The sequence below is a fragment of the Sinocyclocheilus rhinocerous genome, unplaced genomic scaffold (genome assembly GCF_001515625.1).
Source record: "Sinocyclocheilus rhinocerous isolate Xijiao unplaced genomic scaffold, SAMN03320098_v1.1 scaffold24, whole genome shotgun sequence".
NCBI classification, from domain to species: domain Eukaryota; kingdom Metazoa; phylum Chordata; class Actinopteri; order Cypriniformes; family Cyprinidae; genus Sinocyclocheilus; species Sinocyclocheilus rhinocerous.
This window is the reverse complement of record NW_015647124.1, coordinates 2329840-2349857: the sequence shown is the minus strand read 5'-3', so window position 1 is coordinate 2349857 and position 20018 is coordinate 2329840. Positions and strand designations below refer to the sequence as shown.

Genomic DNA, 20018 nt, shown 5'->3' with positions numbered 1-20018 from the left:
GTATAACTTCTAAAAACATTTATGAAATGATTTATGAATTAATCATGCATTCATAATATTCATTATATATAATAATAAATTAAACTATATTGTAGCTGTAACAGTCTGTATTCTCCAAAAACATATGTAATTGTGGGGAATAAATCCATTCAGATGTCAAAAATGTCAGTTTAGTAAAAATATCACACGGATCGACGTCAAAGAATGTCATAGTTTAATAGATTTGAATCCATTCAGATGTCAGAAATGTCAGTTAAGTAGATTACATTTTGGTTTTGATCACTCATATATCCAAAAACATCATGTCAAAATTTAGTGGATTAGATTATTAAACTACACTGTATATAATCATTTACATGACTGTAACAGACTGTATACATGCATTCATGTTTTCTCTATAAACGTATGTAATAGTGCACTGAATCCATTCAGACGCAGAGGGTCTAAATATAAACTCAAGCATGGATTCAGAAGGAAGCATATGGAACGTAGGCAGCATATGGAACTCTGGCAAAACCGGCATAACTGAATAAAATACTTGCTTCTATTTTTCCATCCCAGCGACTCATTTCAGCAAGAAATTAATTGGGAGCCCATTAGGGATTGTGAGGCGACATTTTTTAAGCTTTCTATTGGCTAGATCCATTCATCCTGACTATTCAATCCAAAGTCCCTTTTCCAATCCTTCCAACTGTGCCCTCAAAAGAAGACTTTGTCCAATCTACAGGTTGATAAGATGACTGTCTAAAGTTTGATCTGCAAAATGGATGACCGATAATTTGATTGGTTGCTTCATTTCAGTGAATCGGTTTAAACTGGACACTTCAATGAAATGATTCAAAAATCTGACCCAATGATTCATTTGCGGCATCATTCAAAAAGTTTCAATGTTCAGCAAAGCACTAGTCATGCATTAATATACATTATACGTTACACTGTACAATACTTATATATGAATGCAATATATATATGTAGTCAAATATTGCTGTTCATGACTTTGTACTGAAAATAATTAAAGGGGTCATATGACGCGATTTCAAGTTTTCCTTTCTCTTTGGAGTGTTACAAGCTGATTGTGCATAGATAAAATCCCTGAAGTTGCAAAGACTAAAGTCTCAAAACCAAAGAGATATTCTTTATCAAAGTTAAGACTCTGCCACGCCCCCCTAAAACGGCTCGTTAAGGAGGGGGCTTTGTAGAAAACGAAGCGTTTGAGAGAGGCGGGGCATAGAGGACCTACAATAATGTACAGTATTTGAAAAATAATGTGTTTTTTGAACATTAAAGCATGTCAACATATTCTGTTACACCAAATACACAAAATAATTATCTTTAAAAAAGCATCATATGACCCCTTTAAATATTATTCTTGCTTATTCTTGTTCATTTAACAAAAAAAAAGTGAAAACATGCCTTGATTTATTTTCAACTAGACTTTTTAAATGGTATTTTACATATTTCAGCATTTCTACTTGGTTATCATGGCTGTTTAGTTAAAATGATGGTTCCTCAGATTTTAAAAAAAAGGCTTTTGAGCCATTTCAGAGCAAATACATAAATACTTATTTATCAAAGCTGACATAAATGCCCTCTCTGGGATGTGATCACAAACAGCTGAAAAAAATGATTATAATAATAACACAGTGATGAAAAAGCAGAAGAAACTGTTTAAAAGTAATCAGAGACTCTAGAAAGTAAAACAATAAAAAATCTGAATAATACAGAGCAAATTAAATCTCTGAACAAATGCCAGTAAAGAAGTGAATTGTTGAAAGATTTGGAGGGGAAATGTGCTCTCGTGGGGGTTGCGGCTCCCATCAAACTTACATAAAGGAAATATTACACTGGTTAGAACACAAATCTGATTAATGTAATGCATGAGAAAAAGCGATATGACTTTTATGCGGTATGATCATAGAAATATCAGAGGCAAATAACCACCCTGACCACAGAAATGGATTTGACATACACAGGGAATTCAATTACGCAGATTGGCTATTACAGAGCAATCTCCAGTGGACAAAATTACAGGATTTATTCATAATGCATAGACAGATGGGGTATGTGCTTGAGTGTTTTTTAAGGGCAGGTGTATGTATTTTTAGACCTCCATAGGCACTCCAGTGAAAGAGTGTTGTTGAGAACAGCCACAGACTATATACTGTATCAGTACACATTACTGATTATCTAGGGAATGCATTTAAAATGGTTACCATTATATATTATAATCACTTATATAGTCAAAATCAGCATGCATGTCTAAAATCTAACAGTTGAGTAAATTAGATTTGGGTTATAATCACTTATAGTCAAAATCAATGATATTGTCAAAAACATCATACATGTCAGAAATGGTATAGTTTAGTAAATTAGATGTGGGCTATGATCCATTTTAGAGCCAAAAACATCATACATGTCAAAAATATCAATGTTTTGGTTATGGTTATGATCAATTATATAGTCAAAAACATCATACATGTCAAAAATGTCAGTTTAGTAAGTTAAACTTGGGTTGTGATCAAAATACAGTCATCACACATGTCAAAAATATCACAGTTTTTAATAGATTTGGGTTATGATCATGACATACATGACATAGATTGCACAAACCATAATTGTTACAAGAAGATGAATCACACACATTGAGCTAATCTGACACACAATTGCACACACATGAACATATTTTCCCTTAATTATCTGCTGGGACAACAGTAGCAGCTGGCTAATTGGTTAAGCAGCAGCCATGGTAGAGGTTAAGCACTGCAGGGATCTGCTCAGTACTTACTGCAGACATCCTCACAGAAGCATACATGCATGCCTGTATAACCGAATATATGAAAAAAGACCACAAAGTTCTATTCAGTGCTGGCCGTAGCTTATTCAGAGCTAGTTTTCCCAGAGGAGGTCAGGTACATTTGTGTTTCACAGATGTACTTGAATTAAACATATCTTTGTTTTTCCTCACAAAGGCTGTGCAGAAATTATGGAGCAAATTACCTATTGTTTGTCAAATAACTCCTAGGTGTCCTCTGAGAATCTAATCCTGTCCGGATGGAAATGTCTTTGACTGTGATTGTGATTGTTGTGTTTTTCCATCATAATGTTTCTCCTCATCTATTCTGACCTTTGTGGAATACCGTAACTAAAGCTAAATTTCTTGTCACCCTGCTCAATGCACTTTTATTATGGACTTAACCTAATTTCTGGGTACGGTAAGAGTAAGTGGTCCAAGTACTGGTGCCATACTATCTGAAGTAAAATAAAAATCTGATCACAAAATCTTGTTTTTAATAGGTTTCATGATGCATCCAGAACTCATGGCTTATTATAATGCCAACATTTAGACAAACTATTAAATAGTCTATGCCTAAAACAATTAGTAAAACTAACAGATGTAATGTTAACAGGTAAAACTAAAACTATGAAACTCACTATTCAGAAAGCAGATTAATTGCCTGCGGTAGGATTGATCATCAGTCTTCTGCATTGAGTGAACTAGTCAAATATGACTTTTTGACATCACAAGGTTAATGCTCCGTCATGTTTGAAAATAACATAGCAATACTGTTAATAAAAGCAGACGTGGAAAAAAAAAACGCATTTGCTGAAGCAACGGTGACATTAGACGCAACATTTAGTTTGCTTCTACAAGTCTTTCCGAGGTTGTTTTTTTTTTCCTTTATCATCACTTGTGTTTCACGGGACTCATACACGAGTGCTTCGCATCACAAGAGCAAATCTGTACCGGGTGCACTACTGAGCAAGTTTACTACATCACAAAAGCACATATGGAGCTGGTTATATGACGCAGACATCAAAATGTTTTATTTTACAAAAACAATGTTTTCAGATAATAACATATTATTATGCAAGGCACTGTGTGAAATTAAGTCTTTATTATTCGATAATCTGCAACTGTAATTAGAATTTGTGTAAAAACAAATTAAAAGTTGTTGGTGTTTTACTGCCACTAGTGTTCATTTTAGCTCAAAACTGCAGTGAGTATGTCACTGATGCTTTGCTTCATTATGGCTTAAAGGTAAAACAAACTCCCCCCAAGCAAAAACATTTTGCATACATTCTGAGATGGAGTAAGCAGTATATTCTCTCTCCCTGTGTTACAAATTGAACATTACCACTCACATCTGAACACTCTCATACCTGCTGTGAAATTCAGGTTTCTCATATCCCTCAGCCATGTACATCCCCAGCCTACGATGCTGTCTTTCTGCCTCTCTGACTGGCTGTTTACTGAGTTCCATTTTTTTTTCCTTATCACCCAGAGAAAATGACTCAGCAGAAGTCCACAGGACAGAAGCCCACCTCTGCCTCTACTTCTACCGTTTCTGCCCTCATAACAGCAAATGAGCCAGAAACCACAGGGAATAAGAGCAAGCAGAACAAGCTAGATAGACCGTACTAAAGAGCCAATCAGAATGTAAGAATGATGCGTGAGTGAGGAGGACAGGTTTCAGTGGTCACTAGGGGTGTGAATTACTATCTGATATCCATTCATGGAGTGACAATACAAGGTCGCACATCTTGAATTATTTTTGCACTAATAGGTTGTTTGCAATCACGTGATTCTGATGACGTGCGAAATGCAGCTGGAGGGCAGGAAGGGATTTTTCTCCATAGAAATCACTAGCAGAAACTCAAAATGCCTGTGTTTTGCATTGTTTATGGATGCTCAAATCGGACAAACCGAGAAACCACAAGGAGCTTTTATCGTGTGCAAAAATGTGTTGCTCATAAGGGGGGAAAATTCAAGAATTTGACTGAAAAACGCTGGAAAAAGTGGCTTGTAAACCTGCGTCTGCGGTCGGGTCTCACGATGTTCCTTTATAATCAGTGAAGCTCTCTGAACTGCAATTAATACCTTATTTACGTGTCTACGTGTGGCGTTTAGCACTGAGTGAATTATGACTGGCATAATGCGTGCGTGAGAGGTGGCAGCCCAATCTATTTATATATTTATAAATATCTTAATATATTATTATATCCTATAATAACCATTTACACGCATGAGCATTATCACACAAGCGTAAATAAGATATTGTTTGCAGTTCACGGAATCGTGAGATTGCGATAAATTGAAGTGAGCTTTTTAGTGATTAACGTTATATGAACGCGCTATTTGCTCGCTTTCTAGGCTATAATCGATTCAGATTTTAAATAAAAGTTGTTTTACGCGCTGCTAACAGGACCAACAGCCACAAACCCTGTACATGCAGCAAAGTTTCAGGAGCGACATATATCCCGCATCCCTCATATAAATACGGGGAGGTGGCAGCCCAATCTATTTATATCTTTATAAATATCTTAATATATTATTATATCCTATAATAACCATTTACACGCATGAGCATTATCACACAAGCTTCGCTCCTCCCGACCGCAAACGCAGGTTTACAAGCCACTTTTTCCTGCGTTTTTCAATGAATTTCTTGACTTTTTCCCCCTTATGAACAACACATTTTCGTACACGATAAAAGCTCCTTGTGGTTTCTCGGTTTGGCCAATTTAAGCATCCATAAACAACGCAAAACACTGGCATTTGGAGTTTCTGCTAGTGATTCCTACGGAGAAAAATCACTTCCTGCCCTCCAGCTGCATTTCGCGCGTCATCAGTGACGTCATGTGCAAACAACCTATTAGTTTGTCCACAAGGTGGCGACGGTGTCCTTTTATTATTTTTCAGACAAAGTGCTGCACATTTGTTTGTGAAATTGAAATATGTCAAATAACTAAACTAAATAAAAATTTTAAAACAAATCCCAAATCAAATAAATTAATACAAATAAAATAAATCTCTTCATATAAACAAACTAAGTGCCTGTGCTTTTTTCATTTATAATTAGAGGCAACCACTGCATTTTAATCATAATCCAAACTAGGGCTGCACGATAAATCGAAATGGAATCGAAATTGCGATTCGACAGAAGCTGCGATGGTCATGCGTATCTTTCAGTGAAGCACGGTTCTGTGATCAGCAGTAAATGTCCATCCAAAGGCCAGAGGGCGCTCTCGCGCTGAAACTCCAAATACGCCTCATAGAAGAAACCCAGGAAATGCCTATAGCGGTAGCTGGATAAACAGAAGATTTAACTGCTTTTATTGATTCAACAAGACTAATAAACACACGATTATGACAATATATGGTTTCGGAGTTATTATTATTATTATTATATTATTACAGAACCGGCTTTACTAACAAAATGCGCATGACAATCGCATTCGATTAATCGTGCAGCCCTAATCCAAACAAAGAAGCAATTGTGTCATTTCAAAATTTGAAGCAAAAACAGAATGGTCTGACTTTAGCTTTGTGAAACTATACTACATAAAACATCTGAACGAAACAAAAACAGCAGATGGGCTGCATGAGAAGGCAAATTCACTCTCTGACAGTTACCGCTGTAAACAAAGCAGCGCTGCGCTAATAAACACTACCTTAATACACATTATACTGAGGCGAGATGAAAGAAAATACCATCTAAACTTTTCTGAAGAGAGAAATATAAACCCCACCCTCAACTGTACCGCGATTCATTTAAAGGGGTCATGAACTGCCTTTTTTATTTTGTACTGTTCTCTGAGGTCCACTTATAATGTTATCAAGATTTTTACATCAAAAACATCATAATTTAGAAATAATCTGCTATTTTCTGTCCTGCTTACTCACACTTGTGTGGTGCGACATTACATCAGATCCAATATAGTTGCACAGCATCGTCTTTTAGTTTCAGTCTTTCTGAAAATCCTGCATCGAATTGCGCCTTGTTTGTAAACGAATCTGTGGTAAAATTAAGTGAACCAAGGACCAAGTTCTTACTGATGGGGTCTGGATCTGCATTAAAAATAAAGTTCATCCACTCTTTCCTAATGTTGGGATCAGAAGGAAGGCAATGCAAAGACTGTTTTTCCACAGCTTGGCACTGAACAGTGTCTTGTCTTGTTTCTGCGTAGACCTGTTGTTTGCCTCTCTCGTTATTTACACTACGTGCATGAATCGGTGGGCGGGGCTAAACGGTGATGTACAGTGATGTAGAAGCAGGAGCTGATCTTCTTCTGCGGAGGCGGGGTTTAGCCACACTATTACGTCATAAAGTGTCACATCCCACAACCTGTCGTTTTGGAAGATTGCCTTCAATATAAGCTGTTTTTAGACTAATGAGAAATGTTTGAGTTCTGAAACGTACAGGATGTTTTTAGTACAATGACCTCTTATATGTCAAAAGATCAAGGGAATTTAGATTTCTCAGTTAATGACCCCTTTAACATCTCAACCGACTTGAATCGTCACATATCGATTTTCAACCGGCTCGGGGTGCATTGTTGCATCCCTAGTGTAAAGACACCCAAAAGCCACTTCAGAAGCGCTTCTGTGCTGCCTTTGCGGTGTAAATTTGGCATAATATTTAGAGCAGGGGTCTCCAGACTCGGTCCTGGAGGGCCGGTGTCCTGCAGGGTTTAGCTCCAGCCCTAATTAAACACACATGAACCAGTTAATTAAGGTCTTACTAGGTATACTATAAACTTCCAGGCAGGTGTGTTGAGGCAAGTTGGAGCAAAACTCTGCAGGACACCGGCCCTCCAGGACCGAGTTTGGAGACCCCTGATTTATAGTTGCAATGAAATTAATGTATAATGAATTAATGTACAAAGAGTCACAATGAAAGTGTAGCGACAGAACTTTGCTTCCATATTGTGACATAAAACCGAGTGTACCAAATTATCAAAAAAATAAGAAAAATGAAGGGCATGTAGAACAATTGTTATGCCATTTTGACTAATAATTGCAAGATCAAAATCTTAAACATACAAATGGACGAACTGTTCATTATTTAAGATATAACATGCATTTAGAATGCCTATATCAACCATTACCAAACATCGAGAGCTAGATGTCAAAAACGTGTTTCTGATGGCAGTCTGATGAAGACTTGAAGTATTTAGTATGCTGCACTATTTACACTAACACAACCACATGTGATTAAAATTCATCAACAGGCATTTAATTATCATGATATATGGAGAAAGTGACTAGGCCAGGAGAGCTTTAGTACACTGGATAGAAATACTGTTTTGAACAAGTGTTTATCTTTTAATAAGAGTTTACAAATGCATTAACTTCAGTGACTGGAAGTATGCTGATCATCGCTAATTCGGCCAATATGGTAACACTTTAGTTTAAGGACCAACTCTCACTATTAACTAGTTGCTTATTTGCATGCATATTAATTCCATATTGGCTGCTTATTAGTATATATTAATGCCTTATTCTGCATGACCATATTTTAGATCCCTTAATCCTACTCCAGACATAAACTTTACTGTACTAACTGTATTAATAAGCAGCTAGGAGTTTACTGAGGCAAAAGTTAATAGTGGGAATTGGTCCCCAAACTAAAGTGTGAGCCGAAATTTTATGGCGTGTTATACGAAAAGACAAGTTTAAATAGTATGACAATAAAAAACTATTACAAATCTCAAATCCAACGTTGGATGTACAAACTATCTGATCATTAAGCAATGCCCTAAACTTACCACGGTAACAGTTCCGCTAATATACCAAAATACCAAGTACAGGTGCATCTCAATAAATTAGAATGTCGTGGAAAAGTTCATTTATTTCAGTAATTCAACTCAAATTGTGAAACTCGTGTATTAAATAAATTCAATGCACACAGACTGAAGTAGTTTAAGTCTTTGGTTCTTTTAATTGTGATGATTTTGGCTCACATTTAACAAAAACCAATAAAATAAAACCAATAAAAAAAACATTTTTAGTGAATAGTTGGCCTTCTGGAAAGTATGTTCATTTACTGTACATGTACTCAATACTTGGTAGGGGCTCCATTTGCTTTAATTACTGCCTCAATTCAGCGTGGCATGGAGGTGATCAGTTTGTGGCACTGCTGAGGTGGTATGGAAGCCCAGGTTTCTTTGACAGTGGCCTTCAGCTCATCTGCATATTTTGGTCTCTTGTTTCTCATTTTCCACTTGACAATACCCCATAGATTCTCTACGGGGTTCAGGTCTGGTGAGTTTGCTGGCCAGTCAAGCACACCAACACCATGGTCATTTAACCAACTTTTGATGCTTTTGGCAGTGTGGGCAGGTGCCAAATCCTGCTGGAAAATGAAATCAGCATCTTCAAAAAGCTGGTCAGCAGAAGGAAGCATGAAGTGCTCCAAAATTTATTGGTAAACGGGTGCAGTGACGTTGGTTTTCAAAAAAACACAATGGACCAACACCAGCAGATGACATTGCACCCCAAATCATCACAGACTCTGGAAACTTAACACTGGACTTCAAGCAACGTGGGCTATGAGCTTCTCCACCCTTCCTCCAGACTCTAAGACCTTGGTTTCCAAATGAAATACAAAACTTGCTCTCATCTGAAAAGAGGACTTTGGACCACTGGGCAACAGTCCAGTTCTTCTTCTCCTTAGCCCAGGTAAGACGCCTCTGACGTTGTCTGTGGTTCAGGAGTGGCTTAACAAGAGGAATACGACAACTGTAGCCAAATTCCTTGACACATCTGTGTGTGGTGGCTCTTGATGCCTTGACCCCAGCCTCAGTCCATTCCTTGTGAAGTTCACTCAAATTCTTGAATCGATTTTGCTTGACAATCCTCATAAGGCTGCGGTTCTCTCAGTTGGTTGTGCATCTTTTTCTTCCACACTTTTTCCTTCCACTCAACTTTCTGTTAACATGCTTGGATACAGCACTCTGTGAACAGCCAGCTTCTTTGGCAATGAATGTTTGTGGCTTACCCTCCTTGTGAAGGGTGTCAATGATTGTCTTCTGGACAACTGTCAGATCAGCAGTCTTCCCCATGATTGTGTAGCCTAGTGAACCAAACTGAGAGACCATTTTGAAGGCTCAGGAAACCGTTGCAGGTGTTTTGAGTTGATTAGCTGATTGGCATGTCACCATATTCTAATTTGTTGAGATAGTGAATTGGTGGGGTTTTGTTAAATGTGAGCCAAAATCATCACAATTAAAAGAACCAAAGACTTAAACTACTTCAGTCTGTGTGCATTGAATTTATTTAATACACGAGTTTCACAATTTGAGTTGAATTACTGAAATAAATGAACTTTTCCACGACATTCTAATTTATTGAGATGCACCTGTACAATTGGAAAGTTGTTATTGGCGAGCAGAGTCTGGGAAAACATTTGGGGAAAAGCCTGTTTGAAATAGACCCACTTTGATTTATTGTTGAATAACAACAACTGAATTAAATGTGGTATTTGCAGAAACTGGTCATTTTCGTAAAAGCTGACAAGCCAACGATACATTCGTGTCAAATATCAGTCGTCAGTGTGAAATTAGGTACACGACCGTCTTTATACCGGATTAACCTTCTGGCCTCGTTCTGGCAACACGGTGGTTAATGACACACACACACACACACAGAGAGAGAGAGAGAGAGAGAGAGGCAAACACGTACCTTGCGTATCTTTTACTCTCCGTCCCACCTTCTTCAGCGGCACCGGTGTAACCTGAGTGATGTGTTTCCTTCGCGTGCTTTTTCTCATGACAGCCCTCCACCAGCCACAAAATACGGCTTCCTTTCCCTTCCGCAGATACGTGGGCTGAACGCTGGCCGGTTTCTCCGCTCTACATATCAATACCGCCACTGTTTGTCTGTAGCAGTGCACAGAGGACAGGCGAGAGTCAAACGACAGCGATGCGCCACTGCAGAGTGAACGCGAGGCGACCGGATCATCGCAAGCGTGACTGTGGCATGCAGCGCTGCACAGACTGACAGACCTCTGCCTTGACCAACTGTAATGTCATGTATTATTCATAACCATGGGAGGGACCTACCGTCCGAGAGACTCGGTATCATGCAAGAAGTGGCGCAAGGTCAACGGCAATCAAAAGATCATTTCAGAGGCACTTACTGAGAGTTAGCCTATACTGTTAAACTCACCCAGTCCAACTCAAATCACTGTCTGTTCAGTATCTGTCAGTGTTATCTCATCTACAGCTATACATGATTTGGTCATGGGTAACAACATTGTTCATGTCATCCATCAAGTAAAATAGCCAAAACGTATCACCAAGACTATACAGTAAAAAAATGAATATTGTGAAATATTACTGCAAATGAAAACGGCTGTATTCTGTTTTAATGTGTTAAAATGTCATTTATTCCTGTGATGCAAAGCTGTATTTTCAGCATCATTACTCCAGTCTTCAGTGTCACATGATCCTTCAGAAATCATTCTAATATGCTGATTTTTCTGCTCTGTTGAAAGCAGTAAAACTTTACTGCTTCATATTCATATGGAAAATGTAATAAAAAAATTCAGGATGCTGTGATGAATAGAAAGTTCAAAACAACAGCATTTATTTAAAATATAAATCTATGTAACATTATATTGATCAATTGAATGCATCCTTGCTGAATAAGCTATTAATTTCTGTGAGAAAATAAATAGATAGAGCTTTTTAGTTGGATGTTTGTCTAAACATTTTTTAAATGTTACTATTTTTACATTTTTTAAATGCTACTCTTGAATAGTTACTTGTTTCAAATATTCAGAGAACAGTATAGCTTACTGTTCAATCTAAATAAAGACAAAAACACACACAAAACTGTCATATGACACAAAATAACTTCATGCATATTGGTTATGGCATACTGACTTTGGTTTGGTGGACAAAACTATTTCCAAATAATAACATTTTAAAATTGCTTCACTGCCTATCCTTTAAAAATAATAGTAAACGATTATGCTAAAAACTATTTATGCCAACATTTACTCAACAGTTACTCAACCTAGACATTTTTTGGCTTTAAGCTTGACTTTTAAATCAGAAACTGAAATCGTTCATCACAGAAAAGCAGTACTCAAGTCATATTTTGTATAAACTATTCAACATTCACACTGCTGACCCTCATACATTTTTCTGAATTCTGTCATTCACAGTATGCATTAATAACTCTGTCACTGTCTGAGTTCGCCTTCACTCTAACCTCTCTATTCCTGCTACTTCAGATTCCTTCAGAGTCCAGGAGGACAGAAGTCTAAATGACATCTGCTGCCACAGAAAATACATTCACGACTTAGTGAAGATTATGAAATGCATTATTCATTCCGTCCATCTGTTCTTTCAGTTCCCCTTGTGGCCCAACTCATTACACCTCTCTCATTAACTACTAGTTTAATTTTCACCCTTGTTGTCTAGGGATTCTAAATGAAATCCTCACATTGCTGGGAGCAAATAAGGTGATCAGCTGTTTGTCACTGACCATGAGTCTCTGCATGTTTAGAATAATGCTATCAGACAGGCTACTGAACACGGACAGATTCTCTAACATAATTAACAAATGACTAATGTAATAATAGCATTTCAAACAAGAAATGCTATAGGGGTTCAAGAATATATTTAGTGACCCCCAAAATATTCTGACTCTTAAAGGGTTAATTCACCCAAAAATGAAAATTAGTCTGTGTTTTACTCACCCTCGAGGCATCCTAGGTGTATGTGACTTTCTTCTTTCAGTCGAATCCAGTCGGAGTTATATTAAAAATTGTCCTGGCTATTCCAAGCTGTATCATTGCAGTCAGCGGGTGTTGCAGTTGAGCAGTCCACGAGACGTCAAATAAAGTGCGCGCATCCATAATAAAACGTGCCACAGACGGCTCCGAGGGGTGAATAAAGGCCTCCTCTAGCGAATCCATGCGTTTTTGTAAGAAAAATATCCATATTTCAAATGTAATAAACACTTTTCTCTCACTTCCGGTGTCTGTCATACGGGGAAGCCGTTCCGGCGGATGACGCAGCACGTGTGCGCAGCGCGAGCGCCTCTGAGATATGCTAGTCGCGCGAGTTTGTTTATAGGAGCAAAGGAAGCAAAGTTTCCTGCATGGATTCACTACAGGAGGCCTTTATTCACCCCCCGGAGCCGTCTGTGGCACGTTTTATTATGAATGCGTGTGCTTTATTTGACGACTCGTGGACTGCTCAACTGCAACACCCGCTGACTGCAATGATAGAGCTTGGAATAGCCAGGACAATTTTTAATATAACTCCGACTGGATTCGTCTGAAAGAAGAAAGTCACATACACCTAGGATGCCTCGAGGGTGAGTAAAACACAAGCTAATTTTCATTTTTGGGTGAACTAACCCTTTAAATCTCACTTATCCTCTTAACTGTCATGCCTAAGGTTGGTCTCTTTTAATAGAAGGCAATGTAAAAAGTTATAGAAGTTTAAAGAAAATGTACTGTACTAAAAAATATATATATATTTTACGAAATATTTTGGAATCTAAAATTGCTACAAAATCAAAGTCATAAGTCTAACTAATGTATATGTTCCAAATTTGAAGTTGATATCACAAAAATTGAGGTGCCTGAGTAAATTGAGGTTAAGGCGAATTTATACAATTCTGTCAAAATGATTACAAAATTGATTATCATAAAACAGCCAACTTGAGACTTTCCAACAATGTGTTTTGTCAAGATTAGAAAAAGAAAAAGTTTTGATTGTAAAAAATTATAGTAAATTTTGAGAATATGAGAAAATTTTGTAATATGAAACTTGACACCCTCCACTAGGGGGAGGAGCCTAATAAAAAGATTTAAAGTACCGTTTCCATGGTAATGCAATGGCAGTTTTCAAAACAAATTCCACAGGATGAATTCTGAGAATTTTGATCTAAACAATTTCTTGTTTTATAAATGTAACCCTAACAAACTTCCTTTTGTGGAATGTTTTGCTTGAAGGCTAAGAAAAAGAATAAAACGAGATGCAAAGATATTCACATATTCTCTTAGAAAAACATTTTGAGGTTATTATTTAAATGCATATTAACTTATGATCTGACTAATAAAAAAATCTAATTCATGTAAAAATACAAAAAAGTAAGATATTTATGAAAATTATTATAAAGAATTTCTGAATAAAGTTTAAACCCCTTCAAATCCCTGTCTTTATAAGAACAGCAAACCATTCTAAGATCAGAATAAAATGCTTTATCACTATTAGGTATTCAGGAGGAGAAATGAACAACACAGCCTTCATATTCAGACGGTAATTGTCATCTGGCCTTTTCTGCACTTTTCAAAAACATATATTTTTATCTCCAGAGGAAGATACTAGACTCTAACAAAGAATCTACTCTTTTAGGTATTCAGGAGGAGAAATGAACAACACAGCCTTCATATTCAGACGGTAATTGTCATCTGGCCTTTTCTGCACTTTTCAAAAACATATATTTTTTATCTCCAGAGGAAGATACTAGACTCTAACAAAGAATCTACTCTGCACAGAACCTATTGTCACATCAAGTGTTTATTAAAATGGCACTATAATTCCAAGCATAATGCAAATGAAAAAAAAGTAAAACACAAAAGTCCAAATAACTTGTAACATTTGCATACGTTTTAGTCATTGTGTTGTGAACAGGCAGGTCAGTTCATCTTTTTGGGAACTTAAATCTAAAATATTTGCTAATTATTGCTAATTATTATTATCATGCACGTATCTTTTATAAAATCACAGAGAAATGAATCGTAGTGAAATGATTCACTTATAGCTACATTTAACCCTAAACTATATATATTTTTTAAAAACATTATTTATTTTTGTTTAGTTTAACTACACATACTAAAACGAATAAATACAAATAATAATAACAATTCAGAAATATTAAAAGACAAAAACAATTTTTTTAACTGAATTACAAAATTTTTACTGAAGTGAAAACTGAAAATACAAACTATAACACTTAAAAAATGCTGTGTTGTTTCAACATAACTTTGGGTCAAATATGGACAAAAAATTTTAATTAAATTTTTAATCCAAAAGTTGGGTTAGTCCATATTTGACCCAAAGACATGTTGAAACAACCCAGCATTTTTTTTTTTTTTTAGAGTAAACAGTACATCAGTGACACTAAAATAACACTATCCATAGACACTACACAGGAATATGCAGCTCCTTAGTGAGGTTTTATTTATTTTTATTTTTTTGGATGACAGCAAGCATGAGTGACTTCAGAAGAGCTCTGCCAAAGATACAGAGATCCACTGGCCCACAAACCTCTTCTTAATAAACTCAACACTGAGTCAAGCAGGCTCTCAGTGGAGCGCTGCCTCTCAAACCCTTCAGAAAACATCCCACCCTCATTTTCTAAAGAGCATGTTAGAAAAAAAAATCCATTTGAAAAACAGACATCTCACACAAGAAAGGATCCTTATATCCTTATATATTAAAGCCAATATCTGAGTTCCATCAAAGTTACATAAAGACACAAAGCACCACAAAGAGCTACTTTTTCTTTCTTTTAAGCAAAAGACGTTGATCATAATAACAGCTGTAAAACTATAAATTTTCTCCCATTTTGGTAGAAAAAAAACAGTATAAGGGAAAAAAGTATACTGTAAAACGAATTGTTTATATTCTGGATTAATAAAAAAATTTACAAAAAAATATATTGAGTTCCATGAAACAGTTACATAAAGGGACAACCCTCTTACTTAAATCTAATTTATTAAAATAAATTTAAATAAAAACAAGTAACAAAACAAAAATTGGGTAGAAAAAAAAATGAATAGAAGAAAAATAATACATAATACATTTTAAATTATGTACTAAAAATATTTAATAAATTATTATTAAATAATTCAATTAAGCACCGCAAGAGATACTTTTTCTTTAAGGAAAAATTGGTGATCCTAACAACAATGGTAAAACTCCCATTTTGGCAGAATTTTTTTTTTTTTTTTATAATTTAAAAAAAATAAATAAAGTGTTTAATTCATTCATTCATTCTTCTTTTTGATGAGAATTGTTTGTATTCTGGATTACTGAATAGAAAACTAACAACACAGACATCTTGCACAAAAGATTATTCTTTAAAACCAACACAAGTATCACAACAGCTACTTTTTCTTTCCTATAAGCAAAAGTTTTTGATTCTATAATGTTGTGCATCTTAGAAAACAAATATAAAACTTCAATTTCTCCCATTTTGTAAACACACACACACGCAAATATATATATAAAAGTAAAATAAATCATTAATAAATCATTTTAATTTTATTAAATAATTCTTATTTTTAAAAAATAAACAAGAATTGTTTGTATTCTGGATTAACTAATAGAAGATTGACAAAACCGACATCTTGCACAAGAAAAGATCCTTCAAAGCCAATATCTGACTTCCATCTTTCAGTTACAAAGACACAAAGCATCACTGTTGTTCTGTCACGTCACACTCATCTCATTACATAATGCTGTGCTCTGCAGATCTGTCATTATCTTGACTTATTCCCTCTCCCAAGGACTCAGAGAGTCTGTATAATGGCTGGAAGTGACGTTGACACCGGCCCATAGATGTGAACAGCGGCATGTAGGAAATCAGCCTATCATGAAGACTGCTGACTGTCAGTGGGAGGAAACCCACACAATTCCACTCTTATTGATGCTTCTATAAAAACACACAAGCTCCTCGGATTGAATGTAAGTGTCAATCGAATTGTGCGTTACGAATTACATGATCAAGAGCAATTCTCCCCGATGATCAAACCATTTCAGAGAGAGTTTTGGGGGTGGAGGACGATCACAGAAAGACTTACACAGTTCCCATAAATCCCTCCGCACAGGCATAGCAACAGTAGCTGCATAGCAACTGGTTGCTAAAGAGACGCGAAAGTGTGAGCCGCCAAAGGGCTGATTTACTTATTTGGCAAGTGAGCCGTGCAACAGTGGAATTCCCAAATGACTGGTAAAAGGCTCCGGTTGCTATGGTGACCTCATGGAAGTGATGGAGCTCTGGCATGTGCTTCCATCCCATCATACAGGATCGCAACAGACACAACAAGCTGTTCAAAACACCGTAACTAATTGTATTGATTGGCCAATAATCTGGTAGAGTACATGAGAGAAGATTCAGTGCCCATAGCTACTCTTTCTTTCCTTTAAGCAAAAGTTGTTGATCCTGTAGTGTCTTAGATGACAACTGCAAAAGTTTACACTCCTATTTTTCAACAAAAGATTGATTGAACTATCAAAATTTGACATCACACACACACACAAATAAATAAATATATAAATAAAATAAAAAATTAAAGTAAACTTTTAGAAGTTTATTTACAGTGTTATTCCCTAAACAAACACCTCTTATGAGCCAGCTATTTTCATGCAAAAAATATGAGTTTCTTTCATAAGTAAAAGGGAAATTATATCGGAAATATACCCAAATGGATCTGAATCAAATCAGACCGAGACCTTGTGAAATGGAATTAAATCAGATTGGAAAGAGCTCAAATAAATTGACTAAAAGCCACAACGGTGATGTGAGTTCTCTACCTGATCTGTCTTATGTTGAGCAGCAGCGGCTGATGGAAAGTTTTCTAGGTAGGGCTGAACCATATCCAATAATTTCAGCAAATGCTAAACAGTGAAAGTTCCAAGAAAAAAGGTAACTGAAGGAAAAACTGACCTGACAGCATATACTGTACAGAATTACTAAACACTGCAAAATACAAATGAAAAGTAAAAACACTCTGAATGTGTGGAAACTCCTCCAGAACGCACTTCTTCAACGAGTATCCATTATAAAACACTCACCAGACATGCAACCATATTGAAATGTGCTTGTATAAAAATACTGTGTGCCGCAATCGCACATACGCGGTTTGTTCGCGCATTAATAACAAACTCACGCACCACCCCTTGTTACTAGGCAACCTTAAACAAAATTGGTGATGTGACCACAAATATATGAAGAGTTATCCATTTTACACTCTAAAAAATTCTGGGTTAAAAACAACCCAACCGCTGGGTCAAAACAACCCAATAGCTGGGTTTGTCCCTTTTTAACCCAGTATTTTTTAGAGTGTACTCACCCCATGGGAGGCCCCATGAGAGAGGCTACATTTAAGTTAAAAAAAACAGTTTTTTGCTGTTCAAAATGCTTTTTTAATGTTCAAGGACTCATGCTTCTTGTGTCTGAACAATTACAGACAAATCTGAAAAAATATCACATATGTGTTTATGTTTTAGGACGTCAGAACATGAGGCTATACTGTCAGCATGATGTTAGCTCTAAACTGCTGGATGATACAAGTTTATTAAAATGGTAAGAGTGGGGTAATTTGAGCCAAAAGCCCTGGGGTAAGTTGAGCCAGAGGCTCACCCCTTCTTATGATTATAAAGTAAGTTGTTTTAATGTAATTCTTGATTATATTTCATTAATTCTAGACCAAATATTTTTGATTTTTTGTTTTGTTTTGAACTTGATTTTGTTCTGTAAATTTGAAATAGGCCTTGTTAAGTGGCCAAAGTGAATCATTATGAATGAATGAAGAAGAAAGTTAGTGAAAAAAACACCCAGAAGACTAGCTCAGCTGAGGGCGAGGAAAAGGCAGAGAGAGCTGTGCTACAGTCCAGGAGAAACACTGAAAGTACGTTACATGACCATGTTATGAGAATAGGAAATGCATTTATTTGCTGAAGTTTTCTCTGTCCAGGACTATACGCTCACTTTTTAGTTTGTGAGCACCTGTAAAAATAGGGCACAGTCAAAAATGTAGGAAAACATTACATAATACAGAATCCATTTGCTCAAGCAGGCACTGAAAAACTGAACTGTGTGTTATTTACTTCACATAGCAAGAGATACCCTCACTTTTTCAGAGTCAAAATTTGCAGCCTTGACAAATCAGCCTATTAGGTAGCACTATAACATATTTATTTAAAAAAAAAAAACACTTTAACAGATCAGTGGTCTATGAACATTCAAATATGAATACATATGAAAATACATGATAAAGTTTGAATGGTATTAACTATTCGAACGTTAACATCACGTTAACAACATGTGCATCAACGTGCTTCTGATGTGGATAGGGCAAAAAAAGGAAAAAAGGAGAAACATAAAAAGAAAAAGTTAATTTGAATGGTCCTTTTCTGTCATAGGAGGGCTAGTCCAACTGCAGTGTAAATGCCTTCCAAACTCCAGTCCACACTGAGCCCGACAGGAATGAGGATGCTCTTCAAACTTCAGGAGCCCGTTCTTCGTACGTTGCAAACTCAGTTAGCTGGATTTGATTGTTGACGATTTGGCATGATCTTGGTTTATTTGGTTCTTCGAAGCACATCCTGGACTTGCTGTCATAGCAACAGGTCCGTAAGCTTAAAGGGGTCCTATTATGCTCTTTTACAAAGTCTTGATTTTGTTTTGGGGGTGTACTAGAACATGCTCTCATGCTTGGTGGTTCGAAAAACGCATTATTTTTCACATAATTTACATTATTAAAATACCTTTCTCCCCAGCCTGGCACAAACGGCTCGATTAGTTCTGGGTTTTAATGAAGGCCCGCCTTTCGAAAAAAACGAAATGTAATGAGCTGCTTTGTGATATCACAAAGCCCGGAAAACAAATGCTGTAGTCCAAACGAGCCGTTCGTTGTAGTTCTTGAAAAGGGATTTTTTAAAAACGAAACATCTCCCTTTGGAGTGGATTTTGAGATTTGTAACTTTCTAGATCTTTTTTATGCCCAAACATACACACTACACACTGACTAAAATTTAAAAAGTGAAAAAGCATAATAGGACCCCTTTAAACCTGCTCGGGAGCAGGCTTATTTAATGTAAACAGAATTAGATTGCATCTTTTTAAGTGGAATTGATATTTAAAATCTGTCCCAGCCACTGCTACTTTATTACAAGAGTCCCAATCCGGGGACAATCATTTAAAATAATAATAATTTAAAGATTAATTTGAAAATAATATTATAATGTTGTGTAATCAATAATACAATAGACACAGACAGTTTTACTCATTGAAAGATTTATTTGTGATAAAATAATTACTTCATAATTGTATTTGAGTCTTACACACATGCTATACAGTTAATCTGAGTCGTGCATTAATTTGAGTGCTGACAGCTATTATGGGAATGGAGCGCAGGAGATGCAGTTAACATGATCTTGACCCTTAAGAAACTTTAATTAATGCCGTCACATAACAAATCTGC

At 36.2% G+C, this 20018-nt stretch overlaps 1 long non-coding RNA gene across 1 annotated transcript in view; it reads right to left on the bottom strand.

The window, feature by feature from the left end:
• LOC107708916 (uncharacterized) overlaps positions 1–10679 on the bottom strand; it is a 75666-nt gene extending 64987 nt beyond the window's left edge. Inside the window, exon 1 of the long non-coding RNA XR_001636422.1 lies at positions 10466–10679. This is a non-coding gene — a long non-coding RNA (uncharacterized LOC107708916). The remainder of the gene's footprint in view (positions 1–10465) is intronic.
• Between the last annotated feature and the right edge of the window lie 9339 nt (positions 10680–20018).